This window comes from Phocoena sinus, chromosome 8 (assembly GCF_008692025.1).
Source record: "Phocoena sinus isolate mPhoSin1 chromosome 8, mPhoSin1.pri, whole genome shotgun sequence".
Classification (NCBI taxonomy): Eukaryota; Metazoa; Chordata; class Mammalia; order Artiodactyla; family Phocoenidae; genus Phocoena; species Phocoena sinus.
In genome coordinates this window covers 33,721,544-33,734,753 of record NC_045770.1, presented here as the reverse complement: position 1 = coordinate 33,734,753, position 13,210 = coordinate 33,721,544, and the positions used below count along the sequence as shown (strand labels likewise).

General features: G+C 36.2%; 1 protein-coding gene across 1 annotated transcript in view; it reads left to right on the top strand.

The window, feature by feature from the left end:
- CNTN5 (contactin 5) overlaps nucleotides 1-13,210 on the top strand; it is a 1,462,970-nt gene that overhangs the window by 1,305,870 nt on the left and 143,890 nt on the right. The gene's annotated exons all lie outside the window — the stretch shown is intronic.

Sequence of the window (13,210 nt, the reverse complement as noted above, 5' to 3'; positions counted from 1 at the left end):
CTGAAAAAATATTTGAAGAGATTAGAGTTAAAAAATTCCCTAACATGGGAAAGGAAATAGTCAATCAAGTCCAGTAAACGCAGAGAGTCCCATACAGGATAAATCCAAGGAGAAACACGCCAAGACACATATTAATCAAACTACCAAAAATTAAATACAAAGAAAAAAATATTAAAAGCAGCAAGGGAAAAACAAAAAATAACATAAAAGGGAACCCCCATAAGGTTAACACCTGAACTTTCAGCAGAAATTTTGCAAGCCAGAAGGGAGTGGCAGGACATATTTAAAGTATTGATAGGGAAAAACCTACAACCAAGAATACTCTACCCAGCAAGGATCTCATTCAGATTCGACAGAGAAATGAAAACCTTTACAGAAAAGCAAAAGCTAAGAGCATCCAGCATCACCAAACCAGTTCACAAACAAATGCTAAAGGAACTTCTCTAGACAGGAAACACAAGAGAAGGAAAAGATCTACAATAACAAACCCAAAACAATTAAGAAAATGAAAATAGGAACATACATATCGATAACTACCTTTAAAGTAAATGGATTGAATGCTCCAACCAAAAGACGTAGACTGTCTGAATGGCTACAAAAACAAGACCCGTATATATGCTGTCTACAAGAGACACACTTCAGACCTAGGGACATATACAGACTGAAAGTGAGGGGACGGAAAAGGATATTCCATGCAAATGGAAATCAAAAGAAAGCTGCAGTAGCAATTCTCATATCAGGCAAAAAAGACATTAAAATAAAGAGTATTACAAGACACAAAGAAGGATACTACATAATGATCAAGGGATCAATCCAAGAAGAAGATATAACAATTGTAAATATTTATGCACCCAACATAGGAGCACCTCAATACATAAGGAAAATGCTAACACATAAAAGTGGAAATCAACACTAACACAAACATAGTAGGGGACATTAACACCCTACCCTCACCAATGGGCAGATCATCTAAAATGAAAATAAGTAAGAAAACACAAGCTTTAAATGACACATTAAACAAGATGGACTTAATTGATATTTATAGGACATTCCATCCCAAATCAACAGATTACACTTTCTTTTCAAATGCTCATGGAATATTCTCCAAGATAGATCATATCTTGGGTCACAAATTAAGCCTTGGTAAATATAAGAAAATTGAAATCATATCAACTATCTATTCCGGCCACAACACTATGAGACTATATATCAGTTATGGAAAAAATCTGTAAAAAATACAAATACATGGAGGCTACACAAGACACTACTAAATAACCAATAGATCACTGAAGAAATCAAAAAATATTTAGAAGCAAATGACAAAGAAAACACGACCACCCAAAGCCTATGGGATGCAGCAAAAGCTGTACTAAGAGAGAAGTTTATAGCAATATAATCCTACCTCAAGAAACAAGAAACATCTCAAGTAAACAAGCTAACCTTAAACCTAAAGCAATTAAAGAAAAAAAAAAAAAAAACCCTAAAGTTAGCAGAAGGAAAGAAATCATGAAGCTCAGGTCAGAAATAAATGAAAAAAATTAAGGAAACAATAGCCAAGATCAATAAAACTAAAAGCTGGTTCTTTAAGTAGATAAAAAAAAAAATTGATAAAACATTAGCCAGACTCATCAAAAAAAAAAAAAAAAAAAAAGGAGAAGACTCAAATCAATCAGATTAGAAATGAAAAAGAAGAAACAACTGACACTGCAGAAATACAAAAGATCATGAGAGATTACTGCAAGCAATTATATGCAAATAAAATGGAAGTTATGGACCAATTTTTAGAAAAGCACGACATTCCGAGACTGAACCAGGAAGAAATAGAAGATATAAACAGAGCAATCAGAAGCACTGAAATTGAGAGTATGATTAAAAATCTTCCAACAACAAAAGCCCAGGACCAGATGGCTTCATTGGCAAATTCTGTCAAACATTTAGAGAAGAGCTAACACCTAGACTTCTCAAACTCTTCCAAAATACAGCAGAAGGAGGAACACCCTCAAACACATTCTATGAAGCCACAATCAGCCTGATACCAAAACCAGACAATGGTGTCACAAAGAAAGAAAACTACAGGCCAATATCACTGATGAACATAGATGCAAAAATCCTCAACAGAACACTAGCAAACAGAATCCAACAGCACATTAAAAGGATCATATACCATGATCAAGTGGGGTTTATCCCAGGAATGGAAAGATTCTTCAATATATGCAACTCAATCAATGTGATACACCATATTAACAAATTGAAGGAGAAAAACCATATGATCATCTCAATAGATGCAGAGAAAGCTTTCAACAAAATTCAACACCAATTTATGATAAAAACCCTGCAGAAACTAGGCATAGAGGGAACTTTCCTCAACATGATAAAGGCCATATATGACAAACCCACAGCCAACGTCGTACTCAATAGTGAAAAACTGAAACCATTTCCTCCAAAATCAGGAACAACGCAAGGTTTTCCACTCTCACCAGTATTATTCAACATAGTTTTGGAAGTTTTAGCCAGAGTAATCAGAAAAAAAAAGAAATTAAAGGAATCCAAATCGGAAAAGAAGAAGTAAAGCTGTCAGTGTTTGCAGATGACATGATACTATATATAGAGAATCCTAAAAATGCCAACAGAAAACTACTACAGCTAATCAATGAATTTGGTAAAGTAGCAGAATACAAAATTAATGCACAGAAATCTCTTGCATTCTTATAAACTAATGATGAATAATCTGAAAGTGAAATGAAGAAAACACTCACATTTACCATTGCAACTAAAAGAATAAAATACCTCGGGATAAAGCTACCTAGGGAGACAAAAGACCTGTATGCAGAAAACTATAAGACATGGATGAAATTAATTAAAGATGATACAAATAGATGTAGAGATATGCCATGTTCTTGCATTGGAAGAATCAACATTGTGAAAATGACTATACTACCCAAAGCAATCTACAGATCCAATCCCAAACCTATCAAACTACCAATGGCATTTTTCACAGAACTAGAACAAAAAATTTCACAATTTGTATGGAAACACAAAAGACCTCAAATAGCCAAAACATTCTTGAGAAAGAGAAACGGACCTGGAGGAATCAGGTTTCTTGACTTCAGACTATACTACAAAGCTAGAGTAATCAAGACAGTATAGTACTGACACAAAAACAGAAATATAGATCAATAGAGCAGAATAGAAAGACCAGAGATAAACCCACGCATATATGGTCACCTTATGTTTGATAAAGGAGGCAAGAATATACAATGGAGAAAAGGCACCCTCTTCAATAAGTGGTGCTGGAAAAACTGGACAGCTACATGTAAAAGAATGAAATTAGAACACTCCCTAACACCGTACACAAAAATAAAGTCAAAATGTCTTAAAGACCTAAATGTAAGGACAGATACTATAAAACTCTTAGAGGAAAACATAGGCAGAACACTCTATGACATAAATCACAGCAAGATCTTTTTTGACCCACCTCCTAGAGTAATGGAAATAAAAACAAACATAAACAAATGGGACCTAATGAAACTTAAAAGCTTTTCCACAGCAAATGAAACCATAAACAAGACAAAAAGACCACCCTCAGAATGGGAGAAAATATTTGCAAATAAAGCAACTGACAAAGGATTAATCTCCAAAATTTACAAGCAGCTCATGAAGCTCAATATCAAAAAAAAAAAAGAAAACTCAATCCAAAAATGGGCAAAACACCTAAATAGACATTTCTCCAAAGAATATATACAGATTGCCAACAAACACATGAAAGGATGCTCAACATCACTAAGCATTAGAGAAATGCAAATCAAAAGTACAGTGAAGTATCACCTCACTCTGGTCAGAATGGCCATCTTCAAAAAATCTACAAACAATAACCGCTGAAGAGGGTGTGGAGAAAAGGGAACCCTCTTGCACTGTCGGTGGGAATGTAAATTGATACAGCCACTATGGAGAGCAGTATGGAGGTTCCTTAAAAAAGTAAAAATAGAACTACCATACGACCCAGCAATCCCACTACTGGGCATAAACCCTGAGAAAACCATAATTCAAAAAGAGTCATGTACCACAATGTTCATTGCAGCCCTATTTACAATAGCCAGGACATGGACCCATCCTAAATGTTCATCGAGAGATGAATGGATAAAGAATATGTGGCACATATATACAATGGAATGTTACTCAGCCATATAAAGAAACGAAATTGAGTTATTTGTAGTGAGGTGGATGGACCTGGCGTCTGTCATACAGGGTGAAGTAAGTCAGAAAGAGAAAAACAAATACCATATGCTAATGCATATATATAGAATCTAAAAAAAAAACAAAAATATGTTTGGAAGAACCTAGGTGCAGGACAGGAATAAAGACGCAGACATAGAGAATGTACTTGAGGACAAGGGGATGTGGAAGGGTAAGCTGGAACGAAGTGAGAGAGTGGCATGGACATGTATACACTACCAAATGTAAAATAGATACCTAGTGGGAAGCAGCCACATAGCACAGGGAGATCAGGTCGGTGCTATTCCCTAGAGGGGTGGGATAGGGAGGGTGGGAGGGAGACGCAAGAGGGAGGAGATATGGGGATATATGTATATGTATAGCTGATTCACTTTGTTATAAGGCAGAAACTAACACACCATTGTAAAGAAATTATACTGCAATAAAGATGTTAAAAAAAAGAATATATGAAGAACAACATATCACGTGATGACAAACAGAATGCAGCTATTGATTGCTAACATACAACTGCAGTGCTAAATCAGTCTGACATTCAGCATAATAAAATATTAAGACTCTTTGTTAACAGATGCCTCGAGAGCACCATTAAGTCAGTGATGCATAATCATAAAGAGACTGAGTTCTGAATGACTATCTGTAGTTAGAAATAGAAATGCAATCTTCACTTGTGTGGGAAGATCTGCTTATCTGGCATGGATTGTTTAAGCCACACAAGCTGATTTGTTTATAATATCTACAATTGATGATAAACACTTGGCTTGGTGCTTCTCCATGGTAAAAATATCTTTCATCTCTAAATCAAAGTCAGTTTTTCATTTTTTCACCACAATGAAGGTAGAGTTTTTTTCTACTTATATAAATAATAGAAGCTTATTATAGATCATTTAAACATACTAAAACTAGTAAGGAGAGAATAAAAATCCCTTGGAATCATACTACCTTAAGGTAATCACCATTAATTTTTGTAATCATTTTTCCGTGCATCTCTTCAAGCATACACAGTTACACATGTTACACAAGTGAGATTATATCATGCATGCTGCTTTTATTAGGATGACTTTCCCCTGCTTTTATCCTCCCATGAAAGCATTTATCACACTTAGTTAATCTTTTTAATGTTCTATATATGTCCTTCTATATTATCCTCAGTCCTACTATAATCCTAGTTAGATTTACATATGTGGAGGGATATTTTTGTGATTATTTTTTTAAAGATTGAAACATACTTTACATGTTTTTCTGCGTCTCATTATTATCTTAATTCTTCCATGTCACATGATATATCTCTAATTCATTCTTTTCAATGGATACATAATAAGTATATGACAATTCCTCAATTTAGCCATTACCCTGTTAGTACATACTAACTCTGTTTCCTGTTTTGAGAGATTAATGAACAATACTACAGAAAACAACTCTGAATATCTGCATTCTTGGGTGTTAATAATTTCCTTTCTTTGGGATAGATTCTCAGGAATAGATTGCAGGGTAAAAGAACAAAACTATTTTTAATTTAAATAGATGCTGCCAGATGTTTTTCTCATAAATGATATAATGTCAAAGTACACTACTGAGTGACATCATTATATGGTAAAAGATTACTAGATCTGGTGTGGAGGTTGTGTCAAGAGTTTTTGGTGTGGGCCCAGCTTTGTCCCTACTTAGCTGTAATACCTTGGATGATTCATGTCACATTTCTGAGCCCTTATCATCAAAGTGAAGAGGTTACAGTAGACGACTCCTAATGTTCCTAACTAATTCTAAAGTTCTATTATTTTTAAAAGCTATATTCAAAGATTAAAACCCAAAAAACTCTTCAGATATGCTAGCTGATAACAGTGAAATCATCTTTAAAAGTTTTAGTGAACACTAAACATTTTTTTGGGAGGGGGCTCTGATAGCCCCCAAATCACATTTTATTCTGTTAAATATTGCATACTTGCTTGATTTATGGAAGATATTTCAGTCTCATGATGTCCTTAGAATTTGAAAATTCTTAATTCAGAAGGGGTTCCAAACTGGAAAAATAATCTCAAATCAGAATTCTTCCTATGGCTAAGAATATATTTGTATATATAATATCTCGATAAATGATAAAATGGTTTCTCTAAAGTTAAATAAAAAGCAATAATAAAAGCTTTCTCTAAAAGCAATAATAATCTTATAGAATGGAACAATGTCCTTTTTCTGGGTAAGACACAGCATCTCTTAATTTGTATAAACAGCACACACAAAATATTTCACATATAATGAACCATTCAAGCCCTAGCAATATGAAATCTTAGAACAAAATATATGTACATATATAATCATCGGTGTTGCAGTCAATTCAAAGATGTGCAGTTTTGAAAGAGTCTTGTAACTCTTCCTTGAAATATCAGAAGCAGTATTATATATTTACAGAAAAGTGAGGGGAAGTAATAGACTATGGCCTCTGACAATTTTTCAATCTCTGAGTAAACTGATTTTTATACATTAAATAATTGGTGAATTCTCTTTCATAAAATTACAAAGACTTATTAAAAATGAGTTTTCTGTATCAAAATGACTCAATCACTTTCAAAATGTCAGTTGAATTTGACTGTGAAAGTCCTTGACCTTGAACTTTTCATAGCTGGCTTCTGATTGACACATTTATTCAGTTTGACCTTTCCTTTTAACTGAACTATTCTTCTTCTGATTGAATCTTCATTGGAAGATTGCTGTTGTAGCTCACAATCTAAGCAGTAGTTTGAATAGTCTTTTCTGACATTGATGTGTTTGAATTCCCTAAATTCTAGGTATTTTTGATGTTGATGAGAATCTTCATGACTGTGAATGACAGTGCTTAAATGGAAGCTGTGACCCAAATTTCCTTCTTTTGCAGTGGGATATTTTCTGACTCAGAAACTTGTTCCTAAGCATTAGCAACTATCAAGTTAGGCTTGGCAAAAGAATACTTAGTATTTGGTCATAAAGCCCATAGTTGAAATAATACATCTACTTCTTGAAGATTATACTTGTTAAAATATTTACTAATATTGCAAATAAAATGAGAAAAAAACTTGAATTTTTAGGGTAAACTTGAAACAGTCAGATATTTAACTGGAAAATACATCTTTAGATATTCTTATATAAAATTACTTATTCCATGTGGAACATTATATTTTTGCAAAAAAATTAGGTATAAAAGTTTCTCCACCATTCATGGTCATTTTTCTTTCTTTTAAAACATCTGTCAACACACTCTTTCCATTGCAAACCATATTCTTTCATATATATAAAGAGACCCCTATGAGACATAAGCTGAGCTCATCTTCCACATAACCCTCGCCTGCCAAGGGTTTTGCTAATTTTTCTGCCAATTCATAACTCAATTACCTTTTCCTGCATCCTCCAATTATGATCTTCTCAATGCTTTCTCAGCCCCCATTAACAGTTTCTTCGAATTCTTCCCTATCTTGGACAGAGGGTCTGGTTCCTCTGGAAAAATGCCTGTAATATTCCAGTGCAAATAAAGTATCTTTTAGCCACAACTTGGGACCTTTACCCTGGGAATATGTTTTATTTGGTAGCATCCTGGATTTGGTGTTTTCCAAGGCCATTTCTTACCTTAGTAGTCTGTTACCACTTGGCACGACTAAAGCTGAAGAGTCTTTCTGTTTTCCAACTGGAGCCTCAGCTCCTTTAGATTTCTTCTATATTCTGCTTGAGAAATGAGCACTTCTCTCTTTCAGCTCATCTCCTTTTCTCCACTCTCCAGGAAGTTTCCTCACTGTTCCTCAAGCCCTTACCAATAGTCTCCTTGAGATCCTTCCAGCTCTCAGTAGTAATGTCCTCATGACCTTCCAAGCCTCTGAACTAGAACCCCAAAGCCAGTGCCACATGTTTAGGTGTTTTTTTTTTTTTTTTTTTTTTGTGGCACACAGGCCACTCACTGTTGTGGCCTCTCCCATTGCAGAGCACAGGCTCCGGACATGCAGGCTCAGCGGCCATGGCTCACGGGCCCAGCCGCTCAGCGGCATGTGGGATCTTCCCGGACCGGGGCACGAACCTGCGTCCCCTGCATCGGCAGGCGGACTCTCAACCACTGCGCCACCAGGGAAGCCTGTGCCACATGTTTAGACTTTAGTTATGTCAGCACCCCACTTCCAGGTACCTAATTATTTTATGATTATTTACTGTTGTACCACAAGCCACTCCAAAACTTAGTGTTGGAAAATGACAACCATTTGGCTCTGCTTACAATTTTGTGGCTCATGAAATCAGGTAAGTAACACTGAGGATGGCTTGAATCTGTTCCACAGTGGCTGAGCCTTCAGCCAGTGTAGCCAAATGAGTCTTCTAGACTCAGCATTAGCCTCTGTCCTTCCCTCATAATTCCAGGGACCCAGGATGATAAATTGCTGGCATCTAAGAGTCCTGAGTAAAATAGAGGCACACAAAAAAACTGACCTCATTCCGGACCCATTCATATAGTTCTATGGAAAATCAATGAAACACAGAGTGGTCTACTACATTCCTAAGACTTTGAGACTTTATAACAACATCAGATCAATACTGGCCCTAACTGATGGGTGAGATGAGAGCTACCATATTCTGCCTGCCTGGGCTCTGTGATTTCAGGGAAGAAATAGAAAACCTCCAGACTGGTGTCTGAACACTCTTTCCCATAGCCAGGATGGGACTAGACTTGTGTGTAGACACTGACTATTCCACAATGTAAAAATCAGTAGCAAAATAAAACACAATTCATCCTGGAAGCCGTTATATGATGGTGTACAAAATAGTGTTAACTTCAAAGATAAATGTAAAATAGACAGTACTAGAAAAGAGAGAACAGACACATTGAAATATCAGTAAAATATTGCTCCCTCTAAATTATGTACTTAAGTTAGGAAGTCAAATTTGGTCAATTCTTCTTCAGCTAAAGCTGTGTCACTACAAACTACACATGGCTAAAAGAAAACATATCAGTTGTGGGTCACACACAGAAAATTCTCTCAATGCTGGATTAAAAGTCACAGAAAAGTTGAATGATGGCGTAGGTAAATGAAGCTAATGGGTCGTGTGTATTATCAGAAAAGTGATTCTGGAATTTCAAGGGAAGATGCAACATTTCATGTTTGGATATGGCTGATAAAGAGCAGTCTTAAAAACATGAGCTCTCATATCATTTTATGGTGTATTTGGAGAGTTAATTTCTAATAATAGTTTTGTGGTTGTTATCATATACTGAAACCATTTTATTTTGGTACGCTTGCCAAACTGTGCTTCAACTTGTACAAGTGAATCAAATTACCTGCAAGTTTAAGTAGAACAAGGATTGGTTTCATAGTCACAATAGTAGAGTGGAAAGAACACTTGACTAAGAGTCGAGTGTCCAAGGCTCTACTTCAGCCTCCATGCTTAACCTGCCCTTGAACAAATCACCTACACTCTTTAGCCCCCGATCTTCTCAACTGCTATAGGAATTGGTTGAACCAGATGATTTGTTATTTTTCTTTGCACACTAAAATCAATTTTTTCTGCAATGATATTTTTGTCCTATTATTTATTTTAACACATCACATTGCATTAGAGCTAACTGTCTACCTCCCACATTGCATTGTGAGTTTCTCAAAGGCACAATTTATCTCTTATCTTGTAACATGTGCAGATCAGATATGACAGATTTCATCTCTTGTACCAACTCCAGTCAACTGAAACACTGCGTTGAGGAAATCCATAGGTTGGGTCAAAACTCATCCATATTTTCTATGAGCAAACGACAAGGGCATAACTTCAAAGGTGCCAAGTGTTTTCAGTTTCCTGTTTAGACAAATTAGGCACTCTAACAAATGATTGTTATGTGAATGAATGGACAACTTTAACTGTGCATATGCTATGAGCTCTCATAAAATAAATGTATAGCTATTGTAAAATGTTATTATTCTAGAGCTTTCCTGGTGGTCAGGCCATTACTAGCTGTTTAGAAAGCACAAGCTAATGCATGGAGGAACAAAATTTTTTTCTAACTAGTGATATCATCTTTATGTAACATCAATGGAGGTAATTTAAAAAGCATAAACAGTGAAAGACAGTAAGATAATTCTATTCCTAGACAATGGTGTAATTCACTCTTAGGGAAAAACATTGATTACTCTCATGATTATTAACACCTTTTTACCTCTACCAGTGTTGCCTCATTGAGCCAACCTATGAACCAGGTGTTATTCAGATTATAAAATATTATTACTGAAGAGATTCCATGAAAAAGTTGATCTGTCATACAAACACTACCGTATGCTAACACATATATATGGAATTTAAGAAAAAGAAATGTCATGAAGAATCTAGGAGTAAGACAGGAATAAAGACACAGACCTACTAGAGAATGGACTTGAGGATATGGGGAGGGGGAAGGGTAAGCTGTGACAAAGCGAGAGAGTGGAATGGACATATATACACTACCAAACATAAAATAGATAGCTAGTGGGAAGCAGCCACATAGCACAGGGAGATCAGCTCAGTGCTTTGTGACCACCTAGAGAGGTGGCATGGGGAGGGTGGGAGGGAGGGAGACGCAAGAGGGAAGAGATATGGGAACATATGTATATGTATAATTGATACACTTTGTTATAAAGCAGAAACTAACACACCATTGTAAAGCAATTATACTCCAATAAAGATGTAAAAAAAAAAAAAGAATGATTTTCTCATAATATTAATGATGTGAGTTTAAGTACCACTCTTGCCTAGAATTCTCTTAAAGAAAACTGGTCTGCCATGGCACTTAAAACACTGCCAACTTCAAAGTGAGGATGAAAGTCCCTCCATGGTCCCTTCCAGCTCTAGGACTATAAAGTTTAGACAGAGTCCCCATCTCCATTCTTCGAAGCATAAGATGCTGTCTCTTTGTTTGCCACCAACATACCAAACAGATTGAAGCCGACAGAGGTGTATCAGTGAGCTTTGTGCTTGTACTGGAGATGTAAGAAAAAAGTAAAAAGAATATTTGGATGGAATAATGCATAAATATGCTAATGCCTGGATAGGCTCACAACAAATATTCAGTATAAAACATAAAGTTAATCACTGTTTTTTAACACAAACCTTAAGAAGATATAATCTAATTATTCTTATTCTTTCATGCTAAAATGCATTGAGAAAAAAGATCGCAAGTCAATGAAGAATAAAAGAGAAGGTAAAGACATTAAGATAGGAAAGGATAGGTGTTTTATAATTTATAAAGAGATGCATTTCTCCTTTGATATTTATTCCAAAGAGCACCATTGCCTAGAATGTACATACATGTTCTAGGAGATCAGTGTGGACTGGAGGGTTCAGTGGGACCAACTTCATGGGTCTGCTGTGTGGTCACCCAGCGCCCAACACTGAGACAGATCTTGTACTTGGTGTAAAGCTTGGCTGTCAGTCTTTTAAAAGTCTGAATAATTTTTGGACACAGGGATTCATATTTTCAATTTGCACTGAGACCCAAAAATGATGTAGCCAGTCCTCATGGTCAGTTAAGCCTTTCTGAAAGACATAAGACTTGAACAAGGCTTTAACGTGTGACACAGAATTCAGAGACTTTGGCAGTTCATTGGGGGAACAACTTGAAGAAAGTTGCAGAGAGTATGTTTTCCACTAGAAGTGAGAGACAAGATTGGTTGCGTCCAGCCTCAAATGCTGAGTAAGAAGTTAAACCATCCTGTAGGTAATAAGTGAAGATAGCCAATGAAGATGTTTGAGATTGTAAATAAAATCAGTTTTAAAAAAGTATTAACCTAGCAATGCCATGTCATATGGGTAAAGGTGAGACAAAAAGAGGGCATAACATAGAGGATATAAAGAAATGGTTTGAAAGCTACTATTAAAAACCTAAATTTAAAAGTCAATTCTCACAGAATGATTGCTAAAACTATATGAAGCACATGGAGGAGAAAACATTTCTCTCTGGACCTGGTCTGAGTATTGTGCCATCAGATAACACATCCATCTGTCTCCTTTACATTTCTTCTAAGCCTAGATACAGATGTAAGGGAAGCTACTCCACATTCTCATCCTGTATTTTTCCCATCAAACCTGGATTAGACTAAGCACTCCTTAAGTGCAGAATCTATATCTGTATATCCAAAGCTTAGCATAGCACATAGAAATAAATATCTACTGAATGATTAGTGATAATTGCATAAACAATAAAAGAACTATGAGTCAAATATTCTCAGTAATCATTTAAGACAAATTTGGCAACAGGTAGGATGTAGTTAAGAATAAATTTAAGAAGCATAAGACTGATAAATAGTGTGACCTTATTTCATGCCTCTTTTAGTTTAGAAGCACTAGATTAGTATAGAAATGACAATATATATACTTAGGGCCTATATTATTCCATTGAGGCTACAGTAGAAGAACACCATAGTCTGAGTGGCTTATACACAACAGAAATTTATTTCTCATAGTTTTGGAGGCTGAGAAGTCCAAGTTCAAGGCACTGGCAGGTTTGGTGTTTGGTGAGAGCCAGCCTCCTGATTGACAGATGGTCATCTTTTCACTGTGTCCTCACACAGCAGAAAGGGTGAGAGAGCTCTCTGAGGTCTCTTTTATAAAGGCACTAATACCATTCATGAGGGCTTCACCCATGCTCATACTCTAATTATTTCCCAAACATCCACCTTCGTATACCATCACATTAGGGTTTAAATTTCAATAGAGTAAGTCCCCTACATACGAACCTTCAAGTTGCGAACTTTTAAAGACACGGACATGTGTTCACATGTACAATCACATAAGCTAGTTCTTGTGTCTGGAGTAATATTAAAAATGTTTTCTTTGGGGCTTCCCTGGTGGCACAGTGGTTGAGAGTCCGCCTGCCGATGCAGGGGATATGGGTTCGTGCCCCAGTCCAGGAAGATCCCACATGCCACGGAGCGGCTGGGCCCGTGAGCCATGGCCGCTGAGCCTGCACATCCAGAGCCTGTGCTCCACAATGGGAGAGGCCACAACAGTGAAA